The sequence below is a fragment of the Pan paniscus genome, chromosome 5 (assembly GCF_029289425.2).
Source record: "Pan paniscus chromosome 5, NHGRI_mPanPan1-v2.0_pri, whole genome shotgun sequence".
Lineage (NCBI taxonomy): Eukaryota > Metazoa > Chordata > Mammalia > Primates > Hominidae > Pan > Pan paniscus.
In genome coordinates, this window is record NC_073254.2 from 185,117,527 (window position 1) to 185,140,394 (window position 22,868).

Here is a 22,868-nt window from a genome sequence, read left to right on the forward strand (position 1 = left end):
AGTCAATCTAACTATGGGGTCTAAAATTAAACACACGTCTATCTCATCATCTTCAGACACTGTCAATTTCTCATGATTTAACTTGCATTGCCTTTTATTCTTTATATCTGCTCTTTTCTGTGTATTTTCTCATGCAAGTATCCCATACACCCTAAAAAGTGGATAAAAAGAAGAATCTTAACAAATGTTAGTATAGAAACGACAGGGTGAATCCATAGTACCATCTAGAGTCTTGGCAGATCATGACAATCTTTCTAATAAGCAAAGCATTCTTTTACTCTCCGAGAAATTTTGAGAGGTTTGAGAAGAAAAATAATGTATTTTCTTCATTTCATCAGTGTAGCTCTAAAGAATTAAATCTATGTATGCTGACAGTCATCACTCCTACAGAATCTTTTCATTTCCCAGAAACGCCTCTACTTTTCAATCATCAGACCACTAAGATATTGCTGAAAGTAATTGGGGTATTACAGGGCCTAGTTTTTACCATGTGAAATTCTATCCTAGACATCAATTTCTGATTATATATCCTGGAGAAAGAATATTTTAAAATGTTACATAAAAAAATAATCTTATTAAATATGGGGAAATATTCAACTGGTTGTTTAAGCAAATGCACCTTAAATCAAAAATCGGGTTTGAGTGCAAAGTAAAGTGTGCTAAAGAAAAGCAAAGAAAGAAAGAAATACAAAGTGTGAATGATTTTTTTCATATGCTCCCCCGTTTCTGTTAAAATGCATTTCCTTATTTCGGGCAAGCTGGCTGTCCCTGGCAGTGTATCTGCCTGTTAGGAATATCTCCTTTTTGCAGAGTTGCCTAAAGCTATCAGTGGTCCCTGTTTCCTCTGAATTAATGTCATTGATAAGCGGTAAAAGGGAGAAATGTTGGCAATACATGATTATAGATTAAATGATGCAATTTCAGGGTCACTTCTACAGAAAGCACTTATAAGACTCTGGCAAGTGAAGATGAATGGAAATGAAGGAGGGCATTTTCAACAGAGCCTGGTGCCCGCCGGCTTCCAAGGCTCTGCTGCCATCTGCTGGCCGCGGCGAGGCACGGGCGTGCCCGGCCACACACTTGCTTCTGCTGTCTCTCATTAAGAGAACAGTTCTCATTTTAGGTCGCAGCTTACCTTCGGCATCCACAGACCTGTCAATTAGCCCTCTCCCTGTATTCTGATTCATTTCCAGCAGCAGACGTGCCAAAGACTGGCAGGAACTCAGGGAAATATATCCTGAGCACAGGTGGTATGTTGAATATGCCTTGGTGCTTTATTTGAACTAACCAACTGATACATTTAAACAATATAGGCATGAGACGGAGGGGGAAACTAGGAGACAGAACTGGCGATAAATTTGAGGTAATTATCTAAAATTGTTGCTTTACGATTTGTTTTCTTTGTCCCTATGCTGTCAATAAATGCATACGTTGCATTTTGACACTAACGTAATTTAGTTAAAATCCAGGAATGCGTTCGGCAGCTGCTTTTCCAAGTGTGCACACACAGCTTCTCTCAGGAACCAAGAGTCACTGCCTCCCCTCCTCTCCTTCCCATCTCAAGGGTGCTGGGAATAAATTTGATGCGGTAGGTCTAATTTTATTTTATTTTTTTAAATTGACTCAGTATTTGATTTCTCCCTAGAGACTCACTGCTACCTCTAGGTCGAGATGAGATTTCTGTCGTGCATTAAGCTAATTTGGATTGTGAATGAATACAAGTCCAGGAAGTCGATTCTGAGACCCGATACCCTGCGAGGGGAGTGCAGGATAAGCAGGAGAAATTAATTAGCGCTGCCTAAAGCAGTTTTACCGACGCAGGCGGGACTGTGGTGGAGCCCTGGAGATGCGGCGAGCCCTGAGCTGCCTTCACAGCCTTGTTGGGTGTGCTGCTGGATCACACTGCATGAGAAATGGAAGCAACCTATCTGTAAAGAGCCTGCAAACCTCAGGACGCTCTGGAAGCCAGTGGAATAATTACAGTGGGATGAGGCTGCAAGTCCCCTTGCTTCCTGAGCTGCATTCACGGCTGTGTGAAGGGGAGAAAGGAATACATCTGAGGTCTTTTCATGGAAGACACAGATATTTTAATGTTGCGATACCATCCAACAGGGTGAGCTGAGAGAACCAACACTAAGAGTTTCACAGATAGAACACCACTATTCCCTGTGTAAAACAGGAGGTAGGCGTAGGCCTCCCCTGGAAAATAATGTTTTAAGAGCTCATAAATACCTAGAGGTCAAATCATCCTCATTTCTAGTGTTTGTATAGATATTTCCAATAATATATTTAGTGGGCTCACTTTTTTATTTTGTGCATTTATCCTGGTTTATGGTTTATTTTTCCTCAATTATTGGCCAATGAATATTTATATTAGAACAGAAAAAATATATTCTAAAATTAATGTCATAAAAATAAGTTACATCAGTTAGATGTCCTCTGCATGAGAAAGGGATAAGATGGATTGCTAAATATCCCCTGGGGCTGAGCCAGCAAGACTAGGACTGCACACCCCTCATCATTAGCAAGGACACAAAATCACGGAGGAGACCCAGTTGGCCAGGGCAGACCAGCCAGGCAGTGCTGTGTCGAACGCATGATGAACGTGGTGGATGCATTGAGCTCTCTTCCCAGCTGAGGAGTTAAAGAGAAACATTTAGTAAAAAGGGCCAGGATTTAGTCACAATGCTACCCTCTCCCGATAGAATAATTAAGCAATGAACACAGCTGCACATTTCTGGAATGGACACTGCGAGAAAGGTGTAGTTTTACCATGTTGTATGGCATTTGTTTTCTTGCAAACAGGCAAGGATGGGCTAGGACTGTTTCTACGCCTGTCTGCACTGTGATATGCACTGTCTTCGCTGCAGAAGAGCACCACAATGCTGCCTTCATATTCCAGAACATGCCAGGCTCAGTTTTCTTTCTTTAAGTCCTCATTTTCTGCTTAATGTGCATACTAGGGCTAAAAAAGTCTAACTCCTATTTTCTCCCTTCTCCTGAGGTCCTTCTGGGTCAAGATGGGTCCGGGCTGACAGGGTTGTGGGAAGGCACGGCCTGGCTCTAGTCTGATTCTCCAATCAGAACATAAGACAGTGAGTGTTAAGCTGTCCTTTCCGCTGCTGAGTGACCTTGGAGGACTCATTAATCTCTCTGGCCCCAGTTTCCTCATCTCCATGGTAAGGGAAATGGCGGCAGAGCTCCTCTCAAACGTCAGTTATAAAGCTAAGATAAGCGTGTATCCAGAAAGCAGTTAAGAACGGTACAGTTGCTCAGTGTTGTAGCTGTTATTCCGTTTAACTTAAATTTGTTGAGCATCTGGCATAACCAGGTACAAGAAAATATCACGTTTAATCCCAAGAACAACTCGGTCAGATTGATATTAATGTCTCCATTTGGGGAGTGAGGGATCTGTGTCTGACAGAAGTTAAAATGTTGTGTTTAAGGTCACACGAGGAGAGTCATGAAGCCTGCATGTTCACTGTGGACTCAGAAGCCACTGGGCTTTGTCATGTTGCCCTCTGCCCCCACCATTCCATAATAGAGAAAGGGATTGAGCCCTGGAAGTTATATCATTTAAATATCTTGAGAGTATAAGAGGTGGAAGCAATTTCTCCCAGCTGGGTGGAGACAACATCGCTAATTCCTGAGAGGTGTGGACATGTGTTCCAGGAAGAGGGAAGACCTTGAGTAAGTGTCTGGAGGTGAGAGAACAGGTAAGTCTGAGAAGAGGAAGGTGATGTCCATGTCATTGGACCGTTTTTGAGGGTACATGCAGGAGAATATGTGTGACTAAGAATTGTCAATGTTGTTTGAGGCCAAATTTGGAGAGATTTGAGTGCCAGGCAGGATTAGGATTTTAATCCCTCAGCCACCAGTGTTTTTGGTGCAAGGTCAATACACACTCAGTGCTGTATTCCAACAGCAATGTATACAATTTATTACAGAGGAGGGAGGTGACCAGCTACCAGAGTATCACAACTACAAGAAGCTGAGGTTTTGTGGTACTGGGGAAAGAGGAGTGATCCACAGGCCTTACTAATTCTCTCCCTTCCAGACTGTATTAGTTAAGATTCTCTAGAGGGAGAGAAATAATGGAATATATATATATATATATCTGTATATGCATATATATAATGGTTCTCTAGAGGGACAGAACTAATGGAATATTTATATACATATATGTAATATATATGCATATATAAATATATACACTATATATGTATACATGTGTATATATGCATATATGTACGTGTATATACATATACACGTGCATATATATAGACATGTGTGGATATACATTTATATGCATATGTATATATACACAAATACATATATGTATATGTGTATATACATATGTGTATATAAATATATGTAGATATGTGTATACGTATACATTACGTGTGTATATATGTACATATACACATATATGTGTGTATATATGTATATGTGTATATATGTATTATGTATGTGTATATATCTATAATTATATGTATATGCATGTATGTATATATGCATATATATACATATATGTATACATATACATGCATATATTGCATATATGTATACATATACATGCATATATTACATATATGTATATAAGCATATATTATATATGTATACATATATGTATGCATATATTACATATATGTATGCATATATATTACATATAGATTACATATATGTATGCATATATTACATATATGTATGCATATATATTACATATAGATTACATATATGTATACATATATGCATATTAACACATATGCATATATGCATATATAACACATATGCATATAGATTACACATATATGCATATATACATATATATTACACATATGCATATAGATTATACATATATGCATATATATGCATACATGCACATATATGTATATATGCATATATATGCATACATGCACATATATGTATATATGCATATATACATACATATATGCATATATATTACACATATGTATAAATATGCGTACATATATGCATATATCACACATATGTATGCATATGTAACATATATGCATATATCACACATATATGTATGCATATGTAACACATATATGCATATATCACATATATGTATGCATATGTAACATATATATGCATATATCACACATATATGTATGCATATGTAACATATATATGCATATATCATACATATATGTATGCATATGTAACATATATATGCATACATATATGCATATGTAACATATATATGCATACATATATGCATATGTAACATATATATGCATACATATATGCATATGTAACATATATATGCATACATATATGCATATGTAATATGTATATGCATACATATATGCATATGTAATATGTATATGCATACATCTATGCATATATAACATGCATGTATATGCATACATCTATGCATATATAACATGCATGTATATGCATATATAACATTTATGCATATATACGCATATATGTTATATATGCATATATTACATATATACATATATGTTATGTATGCATATATTACATATATACGCATATATGCATATATTACATATATACGCATATATGCATATATTACATATATGTATACATATATGCATATATTACATATATGTATACATATATGCATATATTACATATATGTATACATATATGCATATATTACATATATGTATACATATATGCATATATTACATATATGTATACATATATGCATATATTACATATATGTATACATATATGCATATATATTACATATATGTATACATATATGCATATATATTACATATATGTATACATATATGCATATATATTACATATATGTAACATATATGCATATATATTACATATATGTGTATATATATGCATATATATTACATATATGTAACATATATGCATATATATTCACATATATGTTACATATATGCATATATATTACATATAGGTATACATATATGCATATATATTCATATACATTCATATATTATATATGTATGCACATATACATATATAACATATATGTATACATATATTACATATACATGTATTGCATGTATTACATATGTATGTATACATATATATGCATGCATATGTATGTATTACATATATATGCATGCATATATATGCATGCATATATATGTATATAAATGGGAGTTTATTAAGTATTAACTCACACCATCACAAAATCCCACAATAGACCATCTGCAGGCTGAGGAGCAAGGAGAGCCAGTCCGAGTCCCCAAACTGAAGAACTTGGAGTCTGACGTTGGAGGGCAGGAAGCATCCTGCCAGGGAGAAGATGTAGGCAGGAAGTGTAGGCCAGTCTCCCTTTCAACAGTTTCCTGCCTGCTTTTATTCTAGCTGAACTGGCAGCTGATTAGATATGGTGCCCACTCAGATTAAGGGTGGGTCTGCCTCTCCCAGTCCACCTACTCAAATGTTAATCTCCTTTGGCAACACCCTCACAGACACCTCAGGATCAATACTTTGTATCCTTCATCCACTGAAGTTGACATTCAGTATTAACCATCACACAGACCATCTGAACCTCCTGGAATCACCCCCGCCTCCATCTCCTGAGTGCCTGCATACGGTCACTCCCCTGAGCGTGGTATGAATAGGGGACAATATCCCTAAATTACCCCCAACAACGCAGCAGGGAACAAGGGCAAGAACATGAGCTGTCAGTTACACATCTGGGGTCCACATCCCAGCCTTGCCAACTCCTAGCCACATAAAGTTAACAAGGCTACACAAGTTCTCTGAGCCTCCTTCCCTTGTGGGTAAAAAAAAAAAACAATATGTCTAACTTCCTAGGGGAATGTGTCCTTGCCATAATGAGAGGTGACAGCGTGCTGGCAGTCCTCACAGCCCTCGCTCACTCTCGGTGCCTCCTCTGCCTGGGCTCCCACTTTGGTGGCACTTGAGGAGCCCTTCAGCCCACCGCTGCACTGTGGGAGCCCCTTTCTGGGCTGGCCAAGGCCAGAGCCGGCTCCCTCAGCTTGCAGGGAGGTGGGGAGGGAGAGACGCAAGCGGGAACTGGGACTGCCTGCGGTGCTTGTGGACCAGCTGGAGTTCCGGGTGGGCGTGGGCTTTGCAGGCCTGCACTGGGAGCAGCTGGTTGGCCCTGCCGCCCCCCGCAATGAGGGACTTAGCACCTGGGCCAGCGGCTGCAGAGGGTGTACTGGGTCCCCCAGCAGTGCCAGCCCACCTGCGCTGCGCTTGATTTCTCGCTGGGCCTTAGCTGCCTTCTCGCAGGGCAGGCCTCGGGACTGCAGCCCGCCATGCCTGAGCTTTCCCCCGCCTCCATGGGCTCCTGTGCAGCCTGAGCCTCCCTGAGGAGCGCTGCTCCCTGCTCCATGGGGCCCAGTCCCATCCACCACCCAAGGGCTGAAGAGTGCGAGCGCATGGCGTGGGACTGGCAGGCAGCTCCACCTGCAGCCCGGGTGCGGGATCCATTGAGTGAAGCCAGCTGGGCTCCTGAGTCTGGTGGGGACGTGGAGAACCTTTATGTCTAGCTCAGGGATTGTAAATACACCAATCGGCACTCTGTCTCTAGCTCAAGGTTTGTAAATACACCAATCAGCACCCTGTGTTTAGCTCAGGGTTTGTGAATGCACCAATCCACACTCTGTATCTAGCTGCTCTGGTGGGGCCTTGGAGAACCTTTATGTCTAGCTCAGGGATTCTAAATACACCAATCGGCACTCTGTATCTAGCTCAAGGTTTGTAAACACACCAATCAGCACCCTGTGTCTAGCTCAGGGTTTGTGAATACACCAATCGACACTCTGTATCTAGCTGCTCTGGTGGGGCCTTGGAGAACCTTTATGTCTAGCTCAGGGATTGTAAATACACCAATCGGCACTCTGTCTCTAGCTCAAGGTTTGTAAACGCACCAATCAGCACCCTGTGTCTAGCTCAGGGTTTGTGAGTGCACCAATCCACACTCTGTATCTAGATACTCTGGTGGGGCCTTGGAGAACATGTGTGTCCATACTCTGTATCTAACTAATCTGATGGGGAGGTGGAGAACCTTTGTATCTAGCTCAGGGATTGTAAACGCACCAATCAGCGCCCTGTCAAAACAGGCCACTCGGTTCTACCAATCAGCAGGACGTGGGTGGGGCCGGATAAGAGAATAAAAGCAGGCTGCCCGAGCCAGCAGCGCCAACCCCCTCGGGTCCCCTTCCACACTGTGGAAGCTTTGTTCTTTCGCTCTTTGCAATAAATCTTGCTACTGCTCACTCTTTGGATCCACGCTGCTTTTATGAGCTGTAACACTCACCGCGAAGGTCTGCAGCTTCACTCCTGAGCCAGCGAGACCACGAACCCACCAGAAGGAAGAAACTCCAAACACATCCGAACATCAGAAGGAACAAACTCCAGACGCGCCACCTTAAGAGCTGTAACACTCATGGCGAGGCTCCGCGGCTTCATTCTTGAAGCCAGTGAGACCAAGAACCCACCAATTCCAGACCCAATAAGAACAATACACATGAAAGGCAGGTCTGGCTTCCCTAGTTTGCTTTTCTGTCTGTCCGTGAGCCCCTGGACATGGGGTTCATGCAGCAGCGATCTCTTCCCCCATCCTGCTTACTGCCAGAGCATCTGGCTCTGTTCCCTCTGGCCTTTATAAAAGCAGCTGTAGGAAATGCTGCAGGCGCCTCAGCAGGATGAGGGGGAAATGGCGTCTCCACGCACTCTAGAAATACGGCCTCAGAGCCCCAAAGTGCAAGCGACTGGAGGACTGGACATCACCATCCTAGGAGCCCAGCCTGCACCATCTTCTGATGACATTCATTTTTCTCAGACCATTTTTCACTTTCGTCTCTAGAGTAAAGTGAGCTGTGATGTGTACTATTCTGCCTGTATTATTTAATCAGTTAATACATTAAATAACATTTGATACATTAAATAACATTTAGTACATTAAATAAGAATTCAAGTATTCAAGTAACAACCCTAAAAATCTACCACAGACAAATCAGAGTACACCACATGAATCTACAGCAGTTCAAGTTTGAACAAAATTAATAATAAAGAAGATAGACTTTATAAAACACAACACTTCCAAACTGTAAGCCTACTCTTCTTTCTATAGTAATTTAGTATTTATTTTTATCAGAATTATAAAATGTAGAATTAGAGATGTGTATCAAGGGGAAAATGACAATTCACTATATCTCAATTTCCAGCCATAACATTGACTAATTTAGGATTCTTCAATTTTCTCCTGTATGTTGTGTGTGCCTGCATACATACATGTTTACTTTCACAGACTATTGTAGATGGATTGTGGTTTCTTATTTTTCACTTGATATTGGATAGCTGACATCCCCCATAGTGTATGTGTATATATGTGTGTGTGTATATATATATAACCATTAATCAATAATCAGACCTTCAGATTCTTCCTAATTTTCCCAGTTATAAATGGAGGCATAATTCATAAAATCTTACGTTAATATTTGTCCACATTTCCGAATGTTTTCCTAGGCTAGATTCCCAGCAGTAGAAATATTGGCATAAATATTAAGAATACCTAAATGATTTTAATACATATAACGAAATGCTTTCATAAATAAACATGAACTCTCTTAAGCAGTATATAAAAGTACTAACACAATATACCTTTATCAACTTTCATTATATGTTTCAATCTTTGCTAATTTGATTTAGCAAAAAATGATTTCTGGGGAAAGGTGGGCTATGAGTTTGATCTCCCTGCTTTCCCAGATGGAGAAGAAGAATTGAGAGATGAGACTGTTACTCCAGAGTTTAGAAGAAAGTTCTGGGATAGAGATATTCATCTTAAAGTTATCAGGAAACAGGAGAGTTGATGCCAGTTTCTGGGTAGCACACCTAGATTATATGCTAAATTGTGCTTTTAATTTATTTAAAGCTGAGCAGAAAGTGACAGAACATATAAGGAGCAGTAAAAATAATAAAAAGGGCAATGACTGTGATGTCACTGATGATGTTATCAATGATAATAACATGAGTGCCTTAGGCTTCTGGCCACCCACATGCATTTGCTCACTTAATAATGAATCGGGCATGTTAGGTGCTATTAATATGGCTATCGAATAAACAATGAACTGTGCTAACAAAGATTGCCCAACTTACAAGTGTTAGATGTGAAACTTGCTCTCATGTGTGTCTGAATCCAAAGTATGTGCTCTTACCCATCAAGATAGGCCGCCTCTATGAAACTGCCATTGACTAGCAGAGATGTTGGGATGGAAGGGAACATGGCTTTAGACTTGTTTCCTTCAACAGGTATATTTAATAGGTTTACTGACTTATAGCTGTCATAATTCGTTTTCCCTTTATAGAAGGTGATAAATATTGAAATATATATGAATTAAATATATATGAACAATATGCAAAAACATAAAATATATATGAAAATCAATATATAATATGAAGGAATATGAATATGTATGAATATAGCTTGTTTATAAACACATGTATAAATATGATCTAAGTTTTATTCATAAATTTAGAAATATTTAAAATTAAACAGTGTTTCCAGATCTGTATGATTTGTCAGCAAGAGTTACACATGTCACAGGAGAATGTGCGGTATGGCCTCAGCTCCATACATAAATGACATGTCTTTACTCACCTTGATCCCACTGCTGCATCCACAGTAATGAAGTGGAAAGAAAGCAATTACATGGATTGCTTAAGTAATTCCCATAAAAAATCCATGCAGAGTGGTTTCCAGTCTGACATGTTATAGGATTTGGAAGTCATCACTCCTATCCTTACAACAAAAACAAAGCTGAACAAACTGAAAATCAACAACTCTTCTTAGATCCATGAGAGAATGGAGGTCACAGGACAAACTGCTTCCTGAAAAACTGGAGAGACAGACAGGTGGACACAGAAAATCACAGCTAACCTGAGCAGAAGCCCACAGCTGAAACCACTTCAAAGTTTAAAGTAGGGATGCCTTAAATGGTAATTAGTAAATTGCTGAAGGCTCCATGTGAAGTAGCTTGAAAGTTAAAAATTCCAGTTTTGGGGGTGGGTTGGGGAGGAGATGAGCATACTTTCCTGAGTTTTAACTTCCAGAAGCCTCCCAGGTTTTCTGGGAGGAGATCTGAGAAAAAGTCCCTGGTAGTTCTTGCTGGAGCAGAAGAAAAGTAACTATTTTGAAATAAGCCCAGAGCTCTCTGTTCTCCTTGGAGACCTGCCCTCAAGGACAATTAGTGTACTATCGCCTAACCCACTGGGGTTTTTTATAAAACCTAAGCAGTCTGAGGGAAAGGAAATACCCAGTCAGGCTCATTAAAAGACTGAAACAAGGTAATTACGAAAGGTGAAGGATATGATAATTTGCTTACTTATAGGCATCATATCACTGTGTATATGTAGGCCAAAACATCATATTGTACACCTTAAATACGTCAAATTTTTAAAAGACTAGAACTTAATCTTAGGAGTATAGATTCCCTTCTCCCAACAGCTTCCCTTCTCCCAACAGCTCACCTCCAAATCAATGGGGCCCCTCCACATCAATAGCATAGAAATAAAGAATTGTAGTTAAAGAACTGTTAGCATTAGACCCTATTTCATAGTCTCTAAGACACTCAATGAAAACCAGAGAGGCAAAAACAGAGACTATAGAGGAAATGTTTAACTTCTGATACCACAGTTACAGCAAACGGTAAACATAGCGTGACTCCCAGCCACATAAACCTAAATCTTACACTCAAAGCCTATCTCCTTTAATTCCTTTTACCCAGTGCATCATGCCTGTCTTGCAACAAAAACAGTCACAAGCCATGCCAAAAGGCAAAAAAACATCAAAAAATGCAAGCCAAGAGTCAGAGCCGGCTCAGATATGGCAGAGATTTTGGAATGATCAGACCAGAAATTCAAAATAACCATGATTAATATGATACCAATGCTAATGGAAAAGTTAATAACAACAGGCACAAACATATGGATAATATAAACAAAAAGATGGAAACTCTAAGAAAGAATCAAAAGGAAATGTTAGAAATCAAAATCTCTGTAAAAGAAGTAGAGAATGGCTTTGATGGCCACATCAGTAGACTGGACATGGCCAAGAAAAGAATCAGTGACCTTGAAGATATGTCAGTAGAAACTTCCCAAACTGAAATGCAAAAATAAAAGAATGAAAAATATGGAACAGAATACCCCAAAACTGTGGGCAATTTACAGAAGGTGTAAAATACACATAACAGGAATACAAGAAGCAGAAGAAAGAAAGGAAAATAATAAATATTTGAAGAAATAATGGTGAAGCATTTTGGAAAGTTGATAGACACCAAGCAGCAGATCCAGGGAGCTCACAGAACACCAAATAGGATGAATACCAAAAATCTATACCTAGTCATGTCATATTCAAACTGCAGAAACTTTTTATAAAGATAAAATCTTGAAACAGGGCAGAAAAAAAAAACCACCATACTTAGGGAGGAACAAAAATCAGAATTACATAGGACTTCTCTACAGAAACCATTCAAGCAAAAAGAGAGTTGAGTGAAATATTTGAAGTGAGTTGAAAGAAAAAAAAATTAAACATCAGCCTAGAATTCTGTATCCAGTGAAATTACAACATATAAGTGAAAGAGAAAGAAAGATGCTCTGAAAAAGAAAAAAAAAATGAAGCAGTATATCACCAGTAGAACTACCCTGCAAGAAATGTTAAAATAGCTTCTTAGAGAGAAGGAAATGATATAGGTCAGAAACTCAGATCTATATAAAGAAAGGAAGAACATTTCAAAAGGAATAAATGCAGGTAAAATGAGACATTTCATTTTTCTTATTCTTACTGATTGAACAGAGAATAGTTTGTTCAAAATCATTATCACAACAATGAATTTGATGATTATAGCTTATGGGTAAGTGAAATTAATGACAGCAATGTTATAAGAGGTGGGAGGGAGAAATTGAAAATACTCTGTTATCAGGTACTTGCAGTAAACAGGAAGCACTATAGTGTTATTAAAAGTGGACTTGGATTAATTACAAATGTATATTGAAAACTCTAGAGGGCCAGGCATGGTGGTTCATGCCTGTAATCCCAGCACTTCAGGTGGCCAAGGCTGGTGGATCATTTGAGGTCAGGAGTTCGAGACCAGCCTGACCAATATGGTGAACCACTGTCTCTACTAAAAATACAAAAAAATTAGCTGAGTATGGTGGCACACACCTGTAGTCCTAGCTACTTGGGAGGCTGAGGCAGGAGAATCGCTTGAACCAGGGAGGCAGAGGTTGCAGTGAGCCAAGATGGCACCACTGGACTCCAGCATGGGAGACAGAATGAGACTCTCTCTCAAAATAAATAAATAAATAAATAAATAAATAAATAAAACCCTAGAATAGCCACTTAAAAAAAGTTTTTAACAAATTGATATGCCAACAGAATAGAGGAAATGGAATCATAGGAAGTACTCAACTAAAACTAAAGAAGGCACAAAATCACTGGAAGTACAATTAAAAGAAAAAAGACAATGAACAGACTGTTGCAAATATGGAGGATATTAATCCAAATATGTCAGTAATTTTTTAATGTGCATGGTTTAAGTACACCGTTAAAACACAGAGACTTTCAGAGTGGATACAAATAATAAGACCCAAGTACATACTGTCAACAAGAAACTCACTTTAAAAAGACCCAGATTGACTGAAAGTAAAAGGATGAAGAGACATGTACCATGCTAATACAAATCAAAAGAAAGTGAGAGCAGCTGTATTGACTTCAGACAGAAAAATTCAGAGCAAGGGAAGTTATCAGAGATAGAGAGAGGCATCACATAATGGTAAAAGTGTCACATTTTCCAAGAAGACATAAAAACCCTAATGTGTATGTGGCCAGAAACAGTGTAAAAATGCATGAGGCAAGAACAGATAGAAATGATAGAATAAACAGATACTACTATTATAGTTGGAAGCTTTAACACCCTTCTATCAGTAATGCACATATCCAACAAACAGAAAAGTTGTAAGGACATAACTGAACTGAAAGCACTGTCAGTCATCAGGACCTAACTGACTAATTACTTCACCTAACAGTTATAGAAAGCACGTTCCTCTGACAGGGAGCATTCACCAGTAGAGATCACATTCTGGGCCAGGAGTCACATGTTAACATATTTAAAAGAATAGACATCACACAAAGTAGGCTCTTAGAGCACAATGGAATTAAAGCAGCAATCAATAACAGAAAGATAGCTGGACAATCCAAATTATTTGGTTATTAAACAATACACTTTTGAAAAAAATCCATAGGTTAAAGATGTCTCAAAGATAATTTAAGTGTTTGGAACTAAGTGAGAATGAAAATACAACTTATCAAATTTGTGGGGATACAGCCAAAGTGGCACTTAGAGGGAAAATTATAGCACTGGATGCATACATTAGAAGAGAAGAAAAAAAATAAACTAAGTTGTCTAAGCTTCTATTGTAGTCTATTTTGTACTGCTTTAACAGAATCCCATAGATTAGATAATTTATTTTTTAAAAAGAAACTAATTTATCAGTCTTGAGGGTGGAAAAGTTTAATATCAAGGTGCTAGCATCTGGTGAGGGCCTTCTTACAGCATCATCCCATGACAGAGGCAAGAGGGAGAATAAGAGAGCAAAAGATAGAACTCAAAGCCACAGGCCCTGTTATAATCAGCATTAATCCATTTGTGAGGGTGGAGCTTCATGACATAAACATCTCCCATTAGGCCCCACCTCCCAACAGTATTGTATTGAGGATTAAGTTTGCAACATGTGCATTTTGGGGGACTCATTTAAATCATAGCATCCCACTCCTGGCCCCCCTAAATTATATTCTCACTTGCAGAATATATGCATTCCATTTCAAAAGCCCCAAAGTTTTAACTTGTTTCAGCACCAACTCAAAAGTCCAAAGTCTCCTCTAAGTCAGATATTGGCAAGACTCAAGACACAATTCATTTTGAGGCAAATTATCTTCCAGATGTGAACCCGTGATAATAAATCCAGTTATGCACTTCCACAATACAATGGTGGGACAAGCAAAGGATAAATATCACTATTCCAAAGGGAGGAAACAGGGAAAATAAAGGAGTAACAGGCCCAAGTAAGTCCAACATCCAATAGGGAAAACAACATCAAATCTTAAAGCTCCAAAATTATCTTCCTTGACTCCATGTTCTGCCTTCTGGGCATAGTGGGACAATAATGGATCCCAAAGTCCTCAGGCAGCCCTTCCCTATGGTGTTGCTGGGCTCAGCCCATATATCAGCTCTCCTGGGTTAGTTTCTCCTACTGCAGCTCTCTCAGGTTCAAGTTATGTGCTAGTGGCTCTGCAGCTCTGCAATTTGCAGGTGGTCCTACTCCCATAGCTTCACTAAGCATTACCCTGATTGGGACTCTCTGGAGTGGACCTGCCCCCTGACACGTTGCTGGGCCCCAAGTCTGTCTCCAACATCCTTTGAAATCTAACTGCAAGAAGTCATGCCACCATAGACTCTGCATTCTGTGCACCTGCAGAATTAGCATTACCTGGATGCTGCCAAGGCTTCAGTTTGTACCTTCTTGAGTGTTGGCCTAAGGCACACTTGGGCTGGCTTGATCCACAGCTGACAGACTCAAGGAGCACCACATCGGAATACAGGAAGCAGACACTTGCGGTGGTGCAGGAAAGCAAATGTTGGCGTCCAGTGGCACTTTTCTGGAAACCTTGCCTTAAGGTTCTAGTTTGCCTGGAAAATCTCTGAAACGCATTCAGGGTCATTCTTCCAGTGTCTTAATGAATAGAATCTGGTTTCCTTTTTCCCATACAAATCTCTAGCAAATGGTCTCTTGGCTACATGCTTAGTATTCTCTCCTAAACACACCATTTTATACTTTTACATGGCCAGGCTGAGAGTTTCCATAATCTTTCTGTTCTGCTTCTCTTTTAATTATAAATTTCATCTTCACACTATCTTTTATCTCTTGGGTTTTGTTTTATTTCATTAAAAGAAGCCACGCAACATCTTAAATGCTTTGCTGCTTAGATATTTCTTCCACCAGATATCCTAGTTCATTGTTTTTAAATCCTGCCTTCCATAGAGCCCTAAAGCATGGACATAATTCAGCTAAGTTCTTTACTACTATGTAACAATAATGGCCTTTAGTCCAGTTTCCAATACCTTGCTCCTCATTTCTGTCTGAGACGTTATCAGAATTGCCTTTACCATCCATATTTTAACACAGATTCTGATCATAGCAACCTAAGTAATACCTAAGAAGTTTCCAACTTTCCCTACAACTATTCCCTTCTTCTGAGCCTTCAATTACCCTTAATGCTCAGATCATGGAAAAACAGGTTTTTTCTAGCATTCACTTCAAAACCATTTCAGGCTTGACTCATGACCCAGTTCCAAAGCTGCTTCCTCATTGTCAGGTATTTGTTACAGCAATAACACTACTCTCAGTACCAACTTTCTGTCTCAATTTATTTTGTGCTTCTATAACAAGATATCAGAGACTGGATAACTTATAGAGAAAAGGAATTTATTTCTAACAGCTCTGAAGGCCGGGAAGTCTAATTTCAAGGTGCCAGCATCTGACAAGGCCCTTTTTGCTGTGTTGCCCCCATGGCAGAGGCCAGAGATTGAGCAAAGGCAAGAGGGAGAGGATGAGAGATTGAGCTTTCAGTCTCAGACCCATCATAACCCAAGTTAACCCTACACACCCCAATTAGGGCCACCCCCAACACTGTTGCAATGGGGATTGTTTTCAACGCATGCTTTTTGGGAGGATACATTCAAACTACAGCAGCCTACATCTAAGGAAACTAGAGAAAGAAGAGCAAATTAACTTCAATGTATGCATAAGAAAAGGAATAACCAAAATTGGAGCAGAAATCAATAAAGATGAAAATAATGGAGAAAATCAGCAAAACTAAAAGCTGATTATCTGGATAGATTAATAAAATTGATAAATTCTTAACCATCAACATTAAAAATGAAACACTAAAAACATTGGTTAAATTTCTGTATAAATTTAACAAATTGTGAACAAGATCTATGTGGGGAAAAATTTAAAAATCAAATATTACCCCAATAATGGAAAAATATTCCATGTTTATGATTGGGAAAACTCAATATTTTTAAATTATTAATTCTGCCCAACCTAATATACATTCAGTGGAATCCCAATAAAAAAATTCATCACTTTACTTTGTGGATATTTACAAATGGACTCTACAGTTTACATGGAGAGAAAAAAGAAACAGAATAACCAACATAACATTAAAAAGGAAAAATAAAGTGAGAGAACAGACACTACCCAACTTTAAGTCTTAGCATAAAGCCTCAGTAATCAAGACAGAGTAGTCTTAATGAAGAAAAGGACAGAGATAAATAGAGAACAGAACAGAGAGCCCGGAAATATCTCCACATAAATATCCACATAATCAACTAATCTTTGACAAAGGAGCAGTCACAATTCAATGGAGAAACACTAGTCCTTCAACAAATGGTACTAAAACAAGTGAACATCCACATGCAAAATAAATAAATCTAGACAAAATGTAAAACTAAAAACTCCTAGAAGATAAAATAGGAAAAAAGTCTAAATGACGTTTTGTTTGGCAATGGGTTTTTAAATACAACACCAAGAGCACAATCTGTGAAAGAAACAGCACTAACTTTGACTTCATTAAAATAAAAAAAACTTCTGTTCTTTAAAAGTCACTGTTAAGAGAGTAAAATGATAAGCCACAGACTGTGATAGAATATTAGCAAAACACATAATAGAGGCATTGTATCCAAAATATATAAATCACTCTTAAAACCAAACAGTAAAAACAATAACAAAAAAACAAACAATTAAAAGGCAGGCCAAAAATTTGAACAGATACTTTACCATAGAAGATATACAGATGGTTAAAAAGAGTATGAAAATGTGCAAAATATTATACGTCATTAGGGAATTGCAAATTTAAAAAACAATGGGAAGCTGGGCACAGTGGCTCACGCCTGTAATACCAGCACTTTGGGAGGCCGAGACGGGTGGATCACCTGAAGTCAGGAGTTCTAATCACACTCTTAGGCATTTACATAAATGAAAATTTATGTCCACTCAAAAAGCTGCACAAACTGTTTATAGTAGCTTTGTTCATACTTTTCAAAATTATGAACAAAATAGCAATTAAATAATTATTAATACAAAGCAGTTGGAATGCCCTTCCATAGGTGAAGAGCTCAGCAAACTGTGGTATATCCATAAATGGAATATTATTCAGTGATAAAAAGAAATTGTTTGGTGTTATCAAGTCAGAGAAAAGACATTTACATGCATATTGCGAAGTGACAGAAGCCCTGTGAAAAGGCTACCTACTGTATGATTCCAACTATATGACATTCTGGAAAATGTAAGACTATGGAGACAGTAAAAACATCAGTGGTGCTAGAGCTGGGGAGGAGAGAGAAACAGATGAAGCGCGGGGACTCTGAAAGGCAGTGAAACTAACCTGTAAGAGACTATCATGGTGGAGGCTGACACTATGCATTTGGCAAAATCTATAGAACCTACGACCCAGAGAGGCAAAACCCTAAAGTGAACTATGGACTTTAGTTAAAAATTATTGAAGAGTACTGGTTCACCAGTGCAAAAATGTGCCACATCAATGCGAAGGTTCACAACAGGGACTGTGAGGGCAGGGAAGAAAGAGTACATGGAAACTGTACTTGCTGCCAGATTTTTCTGTAAACCTAAAACTCCTCTAAAAAATAAAGTCTATTAATTTTTTAAAATCTATGAAGATAAAGCTAATGGAAGCCCATATGCCTCCATCTATATTTATTGAGCATCAACTATGTGCCCACACTGGTCTACACCCTGTGTGAACAGCAGGGAGTAGACAGGAACCTGTTCTCCTAGAGTTCACATTCTAAAGGGGCTAAACAGGCAAGACACAACAAAACAAACTTAACAGGATAAATTCAGATAGAAATATGTTGACACAAAGAAACTTTAAAACAGAAAAATAAAAAGAAAAGTGACTATATTCGGGGAGAGAATGATATTTTAGTTGAGACCAGAAGGACAAAGAAAAAAATCCGGTCATGCAAAGAAGGAGTAAAATGCATTTTAAAAAGAAGCGTCACACGTGCAAAGGGCCAATTATTGTTTCAATTTCCAAATGATCAAACACTTTCTAAAGTCATTTGAATAATACAGAGTAAGAAGTAAGGTGAAGGTGTACACCTTTCTCTATGTCTCCAATATTAAAATATGTCATCCCCATTACATGGCAAAGGAAACAACTCTCTTCTGCAGAGGCTGTCTTACAATTGTGTAAATTTAGATGGTTTAAATCTGAGGCTTGTTAAATGGATACTACTAAGTCAATGTCAATCACTAATTTCGGAATGACAGAAACAACTAAAACAATGAGACCAAGAACCAAATATTTGTGTTTTGATTTGACACAATTATTCAATATGATTATTTTGCCAAGTGACCAAAATCAGTGACACACTAGGAACTAACATTTTGTAGAATTAAAATTGCTGTTAAGTATTTTTATATACCAGAGATAATATAAATAGCACTAGTTGAAAATCTGACAATCTCTAGATTCTATGATCTACAAGTCTCCATCAGACCCTGAAGACATACAAAAGACAATATATGACTGAGTGCACATAAATCAATAGAGAGTGATATGTATTTTCCTAGAGTTAACCCAAGGTGAAAAAGGAATGATAAATTCAATGCAGAAAGTTGAGAGCATTTGGAGAGGTTATCTGTACAGACCAATACCAAGATGTTAGGAATGTGAAAGTACTTTTTATATTTAAGTGGGCAAAACAGGCAGCCACTTTTAGTTTTTTTGTTTGTTTGTTTGTTTGTTTGTTTTTTGAAACGGAGTCTTGCTCTGTCACCCAGGCTGGAGTGCAGTGGCAAGATCTCGGCTAACTGCAAGCTCTGCCTCCCGGGTTCATGCCATTCTCTTGCGTCAGCCTCCCGAGTAGCTGGGACTACAGGCACCCACCACCATGCCTGGCTAATTTTTTGTATTTTTTAGTAGAGACGGGGTTTCACCGTGTTAGCCATGATGGTCTCAATCTCCTGACCTCGTGATCCGCCCGCCTCGGCCTCCCAAAGTGCTGGGATTACAGGTGTGAGCACTTCGCCTGGCCCAGGCAGCCACTTATTAACATGCATCCTTAACTGGACAGGCTTTTCCCAAAACTATTTAGGAGATATATGTATATATAAAATAAAATAATTTTATTACACCTTCTGGATTTGCCTTCCTTTGGATAGGTGACATAACTTTAATCTAACTAACTATATATATATTTAGGAGATATAAATTTAGGAGATATATATTTATATCTCCTATAAATTTAGGAGACATATATTTAGGAGATATAAATATATATATAGTTAGTTAGATTAAAGTTATGTCACCTAGCCAAAGGAAGGCAAATCCAGAAGGTGTAATAAAATTATTTTATTTTATTTTATATATATATATATCCAAAGGAAGGCAAATCCAGAAGGTGTAATAAAATTATCAGTCACTTGTACCTCTCTATCAATCTACAAATCTTCCTTGTACCTCTCTATCAATCTACAAATCTTTCCTGGGATTACGTTTTCATAATGAAGGAAGAAGATAATTTATTCTCACTTTGCAATTTGTTTGAACATTTACATGGCACTGGGGAAGAGATAAAGAGTGGTGAGTTTATATATTTTTCTTTTCAACTGCCCAAATTCTAGGTTTCTTATAGGAATACGTGAAAAATAAAGTTGTCAAGCTCTGTATCATGCAATCAAAGCAAGTGGAACTATTTTGTACTGCTGCACTTTCTGTTAAACATATGATAATCCAAGGACAAATTGCCTAGATTATCTGGTACTATGTCTCACTTTGAACATACTGTGCAAGGATGTGCAATGATGACAGAGATTCTCTTTAAAGGATGAAAACACGAAGATCATTTGCATCTAAAAGATAATGTTCCATCAATTCCATTTCCTGGTGGATGAATTGATTTTCAGTTACCAAATTACAATAGAAGAGAAGGACTACCGGAGGTATTAGCTGCCGTCCCTGGAGAACGTGAGACGCAGCAGCAGCTGTTCTTTGTAGACAGTGGGCTGCCTGCCTGTGCTGCGTTTAGGCTGCTGTGTGTTCTGGGTGAAATTCTTCTCAAATGTTAACACTGAGAGGAAAGCTCTGTTTCCATCACCTGCTTCAGAGGGCTTCCCCGTGGCATTTTGATTTCGCTAAATAGGAACGTATGAATCAGCCTGATGAAACAGAACGTTCAGTTCAAAATTTTGTTTCTGACAAATCTCTTAGTCTCAATTATTAAAAGCGATATGTTCTCTTTGAGGCAATTGTGAATGGGAGTTCACTCATGATTTGGCTCTCTGTTTGTCTGTTATTGGTGTATAAGAATGCTGTGATTTTTGTACATTGATTTTGTATCCTGAGACTTTGCTGAAGTTGCTTATCAGCTTAAGGAGATTTTGGGCTGAGACAATGGGGTTTTCTAGATATACAATCATGTCATCTGCAAACAGGGACAATTTGATTTCCTCTTTTCCTAATTGAATACCCTTTATTTCCTTCTCCTGCCTAATTGCCCTGGCCAGAACTTCCAACACTATGTTGAATAGGAGTGGTGAGAGAGGGCATCCCTGTCTTGTGCCAGTTTTCAAAGGGAATGCTTCCAGTTTTTGCAATTTCAGTATGATATTGGCTGTGGGCTTGTCATAGATAGCTCTTATTATTTTGAGATACGTCCCATCAATACCTAATTTATTGAGAGTTTTTAGCATGAAGTGTTGTTGAATTTTGTCAAAGGTCTTTTCTGCATCTATTGAGATAATCATGTGGTTTTTGTCTTTGGTTCTGTTTATATGCTGGATTACGTTTATTGATTTGCGTATATTGAACCAGCCTTGCATCCCAGGGATGAAGCCCACTTGATCATGGTGGATAAGCTTTTTGATGTGCTGCTGGATTCGGTTTGCCAGTATTTTATTGAGGATTTTTGCTTCAATGTTCATCAAGGATATTGGTCTAAAATTCTCTTTTTTGGTTGTGTCTCTGCCCGGCTTTGGTATCAGGATGATGCTGGCCTCATAAAATGAATTAGGGAGGATTCCCTCTTTTTCTATTGATTGGAATAATTTCAGAAGGAATAGTATCATTTCCTCCTTGTACCTGTGGTAGAATTTGGCAGTGAATCCATCTGGACCTGGACTCTTTTTGGTTGGTAAGCTATTGATTATTGCCACAATTTCAGAGCCCGTTATTGGTCTATTCAGAGAGTCAACTTCTTCCTGGTTTGGTGTTGGGAGGGTGTATGTGTCGAGGAATCTATCCATTTCTTCTAGGTTTTCTAGTTTATTTGCGTAGAGGTGTTTGCAGTATTCTCTGATGGTAGTTTGTATTTCTGTGGGATCGGTGGTGATATCCCCTTTATCATTTTTTATTGCATGTATTTGATTCTTCTCTCTTTTCTTCTTTATTAGTCTTGCTAGCGGTCTATCAATTTTGTTGATCCTTTCAAAAAACCAGGTCCTGGATTCATTAATTTTTTGAAGGGTTTTTTGTGTCTCTATTTCCTTCAGTTCTGCTCTGATTTTAGTTATTTCTTGCCTTCTGCTACCTTTTGAATGTGTTTGCTCTTGCTTTTCCAGTTCTTTTAATTGAGATGTTAGGGTGTCAATTTTGGATCTTTCCTGCTTACAAGGGATGTGAAGGACCTCTTCAAGGACAACCACATACCACTGCTCAATGAAATAAAAGAGGATACACACAAATGGAAGAACATTCCATGCTCATGGGTAGGAAGAATCAATATCGTGAAAATGGGCATACTGCCCAAGGTAATTTATAGATTCAA

At 38.3% G+C, this 22,868-nt stretch overlaps 1 long non-coding RNA gene across 1 annotated transcript; it reads left to right on the forward strand.

Moving 5' to 3' along the window:
* Positions 1 to 1,131: 1,131 nt before the first annotated feature.
* On the forward strand, positions 1,132 to 2,249 carry LOC117980758 (uncharacterized). Its single transcript, XR_004672270.3, has 2 exons — positions 1,132 to 1,363; positions 1,646 to 2,249. It is a non-coding gene; the product is annotated as an uncharacterized LOC117980758 (long non-coding RNA).
* The last annotated feature ends 20,619 nt before the right edge of the window (positions 2,250 to 22,868 follow it).